We start from the raw sequence: 9,355 nt of genomic DNA, 5'->3' as shown, positions 1-9,355 counted from the left end.
TTTAAGCACCTTCTAAACACCATTTTGCATCGTCTCATTCTCTTTAAAGTCACTTTAAGCACCTTCTAAACACCATTTTGCATCGTCTCATTCTCTTTAAAGTCACTTTAAGCACCTTCTAAACCTCATTTTGCATCGTCTCATTCTCTTTAAAGTCACCTTAAGCACCTTCTAAACCTCATTTTGCATCGTCTCATTCTCTTTAAAGTCACCTTAAGCACCTTCTAAACACCATTTTGCATCGTCTCATTCTCTTTAAAGTCACTTTAAGCACCTTCTAAACCTCATTTTGCATCGTCTCATTCTCTTTAAAGTCACCTTAAGCACCTTCTAAACACCATTTTGCATCGTCTCATTCTCTTTAAAGTCACTTTAAGCACCTTCTAAACACCATTTTGCATCGTCTCATTCTCTTTAAAGTCACTTTAAGCACCTTCTAAACCTCATTTTGCATCGTCTCATTCTCTTTAAAGTCACTTTAAGCACCTTCTAAACCTCATTTTGCATCGTCTCATTCTCTTTAAAGTCACTTTAAGCACCTTCTAAACACCATTTTGCATCGTCTCATTCTCTTTAAAGTCACTTTAAGCACCTTCTAAACACCATTTTGCATCGTCTCATTCTCTTTAAAGTCACTTTAAGCACCTTCTAAACACCATTTTGCATCGTCTCATTCTCTTTAAAGTCACCTTAAGCACCTTCTAAACACCATTTTGCATCGTCTCATTCTCTTTAAAGTCACCTTAAGCACCTTCTAAACACCATTTTGCATCGTCTCATTCTCTTTAAAGTCACTTTAAGCACCTTCTAAACACCATTTTGCATCGTCTCATTCTCTTTAAAGTCACTTTAAGCACCTTCTAAACCTCATTTTGCATCGTCTCATTCTCTTTAAAGTCACTTTAAGCACCTTCTAAACACCATTTTGCATCGTCTCATTCTCTTTAAAGTCACTTTAAGCACCTTCTAAACACCATTTTGCATCGTCTCATTCTCTTTAAAGTCACCTTAAGCACCTTCTAAACACCATTTTGCATCGTCTCATTCTCTTTAAAGTCACTTTAAGCACCTTCTAAACCTCATTTTGCATCGTCTCATTCTCTTTAAAGTCACCTTAAGCACCTTCTAAACCTCATTTTGCATCGTCTCATTCTCTTTAAAGTCACCTTAAGCACCTTCTAAACACCATTTTGCATCGTCTCATTCTCTTTAAAGTCACTTTAAGCACCTTCTAAACCTCATTTTGCATCGTCTCATTCTCTTTAAAGTCACCTTAAGCACCTTCTAAACACCATTTTGCATCGTCTCATTCTCTTTAAAGTCACTTTAAGCACCTTCTAAACCTCATTTTGCATCGTCTCATTCTCTTTAAAGTCACTTTAAGCACCTTCTAAACCTCATTTTGCATCGTCTCATTCTCTTTAAAGTCACTTTAAGCACCTTCTAAACACCATTTTGCATCGTCTCATTCTCTTTAAAGTCACTTTAAGCACCTTCTAAACACCATTTTGCATCGTCTCATTCTCTTTAAAGTCACCTTAAGCACCTTCTAAACACCATTTTGCATCGTCTCATTCTCTTTAAAGTCACTTTAAGCACCTTCTAAACACCATTTTGCATCGTCTCATTCTCTTTAAAGTCACTTTAAGCACCTTCTAAACACCATTTTGCATCGTCTCATTCTCTTTAAAGTCACTTTAAGCACCTTCTAAACCTCATTTTGCATCGTCTCATTCTCTTTAAAGTCACTTTAAGCACCTTCTAAACACCATTTTGCATCGTCTCATTCTCTTTAAAGTCACTTTAAGCACCTTCTAAACACCATTTTGCATCGTCTCATTCTCTTTAAAGTCACCTTAAGCACCTTTTAAACACCATTTTGCATCGTCTCATTCTCTTTAAAGTCACTTTAAGCACCTTCTAAACCTCGTTTTGCATCGTCTCATTCTCTTTAAAGTCACCTTAAGCACCTTCTAAACCTCATTTTGCATCGTCTCATTCTCTTTAAAGTCACCTTAAGCACCTTCTAAACACCATTTTGCATCGTCTCATTCTCTTTAAAGTCACTTTAAGCACCTTCTAAACCTCATTTTGCATCGTCTCATTCTCTTTAAAGTCACCTTAAGCACCTTCTAAACACCATTTTGCATCGTCTCATTCTCTTTAAAGTCACTTTAAGCACCTTCTAAACACCATTTTGCATCGTCTCATTCTCTTTAAAGTCACTTTAAGCACCTTCTAAACCTCATTTTGCATCGTCTCATTCTCTTTAAAGTCACTTTAAGCACCTTCTAAACCTCATTTTGCATCGTCTCATTCTCTTTAAAGTCACTTTAAGCACCTTCTAAACACCATTTTGCATCGTCTCATTCTCTTTAAAGTCACTTTAAGCACCTTCTAAACACCATTTTGCATCGTCTCATTCTCTTTAAAGTCACCTTAAGCACCTTCTAAACACCATTTTGCATCGTCTCATTCTCTTTAAAGTCACTTTAAGCACCTTCTAAACACCATTTTGCTTCGTCTCATTCTCTTTAAAGTCACTTTAAGCACCTTCTAAACACCATTTTGCATCGTCTCATTCTCTTTAAAGTCACTTTAAGCACCTTCTAAACACCATTTTGCATCGTCCTCATTCTCTTTAAAGTCACCTTAAGCACCTTCTAAACACCATTTTGCATCGTCTCATTCTCTTTAAAGTCACTTTAAGCACCTTCTAAACACCATTTTGCATCGTCTCATTCTCTTTCAAGTCACTTTAAGCACCTTCTAAACACCATTTTGCATCGTCTCATTCTCTTTAAAGTCACTTTAAGCACCTTCTAAACCTCATTTTTGCATCGTCTCATTCTCTTTAAAGTCACCTTAAGCACCTTCTAAACACCATTTTGCATCGTCTCATTCTCTTTAAAGTCACTTTAAGCACCTTCTAAACACCATTTTGCATCGTCTCATTCTCTTTAAAGTCACCTTAAGCACCTTCTAAACACCATTTTGCATCGTCTCATTCTCTTTAAAGTCACCTTAAGCACCTTCTAAACACCATTTTGCATCGTCTCATTCTCTTTAAAGTCACTTTAAGCACCTTCTAAACCTCATTTTGCATCGTCTCATTCTCTTTAAAGTCACCTTAAGCACCTTCTAAACACCATTTTGCATCGTCTCATTCTCTTTAAAGTCACTTTAAGCACCTTCTAAACCTCATTTTGCATCGTCTCATTCTCTTTAAAGTCACCTTAAGAACCTTCTAAACACCATTTTGCATCGTCTCATTCTCTTTAAAGTCACTTTAAGCACCTTCTAAACCTCATTTTGCATCGTCTCATTCTCTTTAAAGTCACTTTAAGCACCTTCTAAACCTCATTTTGCATCGTCTCATTCTCTTTAAAGTCACTTTAAGCACCTTCTAAACACCATTTTGCATCGTCTCATTCTCTTTAAAGTCACTTTAAGCACCTTCTAAACCTCATTTTGCATCGTCTCATTCTCTTTAAAGTCACTTTAAGCACCTTCTAAACACCATTTTGCATCGTCTCATTCTCTTTAAAGTCACTTTAAGCACCTTCTAAACCTCATTTTGCATCGTCTCATTCTCTTTAAAGTCACCTTAAGCACCTTCTAAACCTCATTTTGCATCGTCTCATTCTCTTTAAAGTCACTTTAAGCACCTTCTAAACCTCATTTTGCATCGTCTCATTCTCTTTAAAGTCACCTTAAGCACCTTCTAAACACCATTTGCATCGTCTCATTCTCTTTAAAGTCACTTTAAGCACCTTCTAAACCTCATTTTGCATCGTCTCATTCTCTTTAAAGTCACCTTAAGCACCTTCTAAACACCATTTTGCATCGTCTCATTCTCTTTAAAGTCACTTTTAAGCACCTTCTAAACCTCATTTTGCATCGTCTCATTCTCTTTAAAGTCACTTTAAGCACCTTCTAAACCTCATTTTGCATCGTCTCATTCTCTTTAAAGTCACTTTAAGCACCTTCTAAACACCATTTTGCTTCGTCTCATTCTCTTTAAAGTCACTTTAAGCACCTTCTAAACACCATTTTGCATCGTCTCATTCTCTTTAAAGTCACTTTAAGCACCTTCTAAACACCATTTTGCATCGTCTCATTCTCTTTAAAGTCACCTTAAGCACCTTCTAAACACCATTTTGCATCGTCTCATTCTCTTTAAAGTCACTTTAAGCACCTTCTAAACACCATTTTGCATCGTCTCATTCTCTTTAAAGTCACTTTAAGCACCTTCTAAACACCATTTTGCATCGTCTCATTCTCTTTAAAGTCACTTTAAGCACCTTCTAAACCTCATTTTGCATCGTCTCATTCTCTTTAAAGTCACTTTAAGCACCTTCTAAACCTCATTTTGCATCGTCTCATTCTCTTTAAAGTCACTTTAAGCACCTTCTAAACACCATTTTGCATCGTCTCATTCTCTTTAAAGTCACCTTAAGCACCTTCTAAACACCATTTTGCATCGTCTCATTCTCTTTAAAGTCACTTTAAGCACCTTCTAAACCTCATTTTGCATCGTCTCATTCTCTTTAAAGTCACCTTAAGCACCTTCTAAACCTCATTTTGCATCGTCTCATTCTCTTTAAAGTCACCTTAAGCACCTTCTAAACACCATTTTGCATCGTCTCATTCTCTTTAAAGTCACTTTAAGCACCTTCTAAACCTCATTTTGCATCGTCTCATTCTCTTTAAAGTCACCTTAAGCACCTTCTAAACACCATTTTGCATCGTCTCATTCTCTTTAAAGTCACTTTAAGCACCTTCTAAACCTCATTTTGCATCGTCTCATTCTCTTTAAAGTCACCTTAAGCACCTTCTAAACACCATTTTGCATCGTCTCATTCTCTTTAAAGTCACTTTAAGCACCTTCTAAACACCATTTTGCATCGTCTCATTCTCTTTAAAGTCACTTTAAGCACCTTCTAAACACCATTTTGCATCGTCTCATTCTCTTTAAAGTCACTTTAAGCACCTTCTAAACCTCATTTTGCATCGTCTCATTCTCTTTAAAGTCACTTTAAGCACCTTCTAAACACCATTTTGCATCGTCTCATTCTCTTTAAAGTCACCTTAAGCACCTTCTAAACCTCATTTTGCATCGTCTCATTCTCTTTAAAGTCACTTTAAGCACCTTCTAAACACCATTTTGCATCGTCTCATTCTCTTTAAAGTCACTTTAAGCACCTTCTAAACCTCATTTTACATCGTCTCATTCTCTTTAAAGTCACTTTAAGCACCTTCTAACCTCATTTTGCATCGTCTCATTCTCTTTAAAGTCACCTCAAGCACCTTCTAAACCTCATTTTGCATCGTCTCATTCTCTTTAAAGTCACTTTAAGCACCTTCTAAACACCATTTTGCATCGTCTCATTCTCTTTAAAGTCACTTTAAGCACCTTCTAAACACCATTTTGCATCGTCTCATTCTCTTTAAAGTCACTTTAAGCACCTTCTAAACACCATTTTGCATCGTCTCATTCTCTTTAAAGTCACCTTAAGCACCTTCTAAACACCATTTTGCATCGTCTCATTCTCTTTAAAGTCACTTTAAGCACCTTCTAAACCTCATTTTGCATCGTCTCATTCTCTTTAAAGTCACTTTAAGCACCTTCTAAACCTCATTTTGCATCGTCTCATTCTCTTTAAAGTCACTTTAAGCACCTTCTAAACCTCATTTTGCATCGTCTCATTCTCTTTAAAGTCACTTGTAAGCACCTTCTAAACCTCATTTTGCATCGTCTCATTCTCTTTAAAGTCACTTTAAGCACCTTCTAAACACCATTTTGCATCGTCTCATTCTCTTTAAAGTCACTTTAAGCACCTTCTAAACCTCATTTTGCATCGTCTCATTCTCTTTAAAGTCACCTTAAGCACCTTCTAAACCTCATTTTGCATCGTCTCATTCTCTTTAAAGTCACTTTAAGCACCTTCTAAACCTCATTTTGCATCGTCTCATTCTCTTTAAAGTCACTTTAAGCACCTTCTAAACCTCATTTTGCATCGTCTCATTCTCTTTAAAGTCACCTTAAGCACCTTCTAAACCTCATTTTGCATCGTCTCATTCTCTTTAAAGTCACCTTAAGCACCTTCTAAACACCATTTTGCATCGTCTCATTCTCTTTAAAGTCACCTTAAGCACCTTCTAAACACCATTTTGCATCGTCTCATTCTCTTTAAAGTCACCTTAAGCACCTTCTAAACACCATTTTGCATCGTCTCATTCTCTTTAAAGTCACTTTAAGCACCTTCTAAACACCATTTTGCATCGTCTCATTCTCTTTAAAGTCACTTTAAGCACCTTCTAAACACCATTTTGCATCGTCTCATTCTCTTTAAAGTCACTTTAAGCACCTTCTAAACCTCATTTTGCATCGTCTCATTCTCTTTAAAGTCACTTTAAGCACCTTCTAAACCTCATTTTGCATCGTCTCATTCTCTTTAAAGTCACTTTAAGCACCTTCTAAACACCATTTTGCATCGTCTCATTCTCTTTAAAGTCACCTTAAGCACCTTCTAAACCTCATTTTGCATCGTCTCATTCTCTTTAAAGTCACTTTAAGCACCTTCTAAACACCATTTTGCATCGTCTCATTCTCTTTAAAGTCACTTTAAGCACCTTCTAAACCTCATTTTGCATCGTCTCATTCTCTTTAAAGTCACTTTAAGCACCTTCTAAACCTCATTTTGCATCGTCTCATTCTCTTTAAAGTCACTTTAAGCACCTTCTAAACCTCATTTTGCATCGTCTCATTCTCTTTAAAGTCACTTTAAGCACCTTCTAAACACCATTTTGCATCGTCTCATTCTCTTTAAAGTCACTTTAAGCACCTTCTAAACCTCATTTTGCATCGTCTCATTCTCTTTAAAGTCACTTTAAGCACCTTCTAAACCTCATTTTGCATCGTCTCATTCTCTTTAAAGTCACTTTAAGCACCTTCTAAACCTCATTTTGCATCGTCTCATTCTCTTTAAAGTCACTTTAAGCACCTTCTAAACACCATTTTGCATCGTCTCATTCTCTTTAAAGTCACTTTAAGCACCTTCTAAACCTCATTTTGCATCGTCTCATTCTCTTTAAAGTCACCTTAAGCACCTTCTAAACACCATTTTGCATCGTCTCATTCTCTTTAAAGTCACTTTAAGCACCTTCTAAACACCATTTTGCATCGTCTCATTCTCTTTAAAGTCACTTTAAGCACCTTCTAAACCTCATTTTGCATCGTCTCATTTTCTTTAAAGTCACTTTAAGCACCTTCTAAACACCATTTTGCATCGTCTCATTCTCTTTAAAGTCACCTTAAGCACCTTCTAAACACCATTTTGCATCGTCTCATTCTCTTTAAAGTCACCTTAAGCACCTTCTAAACACCATTTTGCATCGTCTCATTCTCTTTAAAGTCACTTTAAGCACCTTCTAAACACCATTTTGCATCGTCTCATTCTCTTTAAAGTCACTTTAAGCACCTTCTAAACACCATTTTGCATCGTCTCATTCTCTTTAAAGTCACTTTAAGCACCTTCTAAACCTCATTTTGCATCGTCTCATTCTCTTTAAAGTCACTTTAAGCACCTTCTAAACCTCATTTTGCATCGTCTCATTCTCTTTAAAGTCACCTTAAGCACCTTCTAAACCTCATTTTGCATCGTCTCATTCTCTTTAAAGTCACTTTAAGCACCTTCTAAACACCATTTTGCATCGTCTCATTCTCTTTAAAGTCACTTTAAGCACCTTCTAAACCTCATTTTGCATCGTCTCATTCTCTTTAAAGTCACCTTAAGCACCTTCTAAACACCATTTTGCATCGTCTCATTCTCTTTAAAGTCACCTTAAGCACCTTCTAAACACCATTTTGCATCGTCTCATTCTCTTTAAAGTCACTTTAAGCACCTTCTAAACCTCATTTTGCATCGTCTCATTCTCTTTAAAGTCACTTTAAGCACCTTCTAAACCTCATTTTGCATCGTCTCATTCTCTTTAAAGTCACTTTAAGCACCTTCTAAACCTCATTTTGCATCGTCTCATTCTCTTTAAAGTCACTTTAAGCACCTTCTAAACCTCATTTTGCATCGTCTCATTCTCTTTAAAGTCACTTTAAGCACCTTCTAAACCTCATTTTGCATCGTCTCATTCTCTTTAAAGTCACTTTAAGCACCTTCTAAACCTCATTTTGCATCGTCTCATTCTCTTTAAAGTCACCTTAAGCACCTTCTAAACCTCATTTTGCATCGTCTCATTCTCTTTAAAGTCACTTTAAGCACCTTCTAAACCTCATTTTGCATCGTCTCATTCTCTTTAAAGTCACTTTAAGCACCTTCTAAACCTCATTTTGCATCGTCTCATTCTCTTTAAAGTCACCTTAAGCACCTTCTAAACCTCATTTTGCATCGTCTCATTCTCTTTAAAGTCACCTTAAGCACCTTCTAAACACCATTTTGCATCGTCTCATTCTCTTTAAAGTCACCTTAAGCACCTTCTAAACCTCATTTTGCATCGTCTCATTCTCTTTAAAGTCACCTTAAGCACCTTCTAAACACCATTTTGCATCGTCTCATTCTCTTTAAAGTCACCTTAAGCACCTTCTAAACACCATTTTGCATCGTCTCATTCTCTTTAAAGTCACCTTAAGCACCTTCTAAACACCATTTTTCATCGTCTCATTCTCTTTAAAGTCACTTTAAGCACCTTCTAAACACCATTTTGCATCGTCTCATTCTCTTTAAAGTCACTTTAAGCACCTTCTAAACCTCATTTTGCATCGTCTCATTCTCTTTAAAGTCACTTTAAGCACCTTCTAAACCTCATTTTGCATCGTCTCATTCTCTTTAAAGTCACTTTAAGCACCTTCTAAACACCATTTTGCATCGTCTCATTCTCTTTAAAGTCACCTTAAGCACCTTCTAAACCTCATTTTGCATCGTCTCATTCTCTTTAAAGTCACCTTAAGCACCTTCTAAACACCATTTTGCATCGTCTCATTCTCTTTAAAGTCACCTTAAGCACCTTCTAAACCTCATTTTGCATCGTCTCATTCTCTTTAAAGTCACCTTAAGCACCTTCTAAACACCATTTTGCATCGTCTCATTCTCTTTAAAGTCACCTTAAGCACCTTCTAAACACCATTTTGCATCGTCTCATTCTCTTTAAAGTCACCTTAAGCACCTTCTAAACACCATTTTTCATCGTCTCATTCTCTTTAAAGTCACTTTAAGCACCTTCTAAACACCATTTTGCATCGTCTCATTCTCTTTAAAGTCACCTTAAGCACCTTCTAAACCTCATTTTGCATCGTCTCATTCTCTTTAAAGTCACCTTAAGCACCTTCTAAACACCATTT

The sequence above is a fragment of the Anopheles coustani genome, unplaced genomic scaffold (genome assembly GCF_943734705.1).
Source record: "Anopheles coustani unplaced genomic scaffold, idAnoCousDA_361_x.2 U_6, whole genome shotgun sequence".
In the NCBI taxonomy this organism is placed as follows: domain Eukaryota; kingdom Metazoa; phylum Arthropoda; class Insecta; order Diptera; family Culicidae; genus Anopheles; species Anopheles coustani.
The sequence above is the reverse complement of the archived record's forward strand: the minus strand, read 5'-3'. Positions refer to the sequence as shown.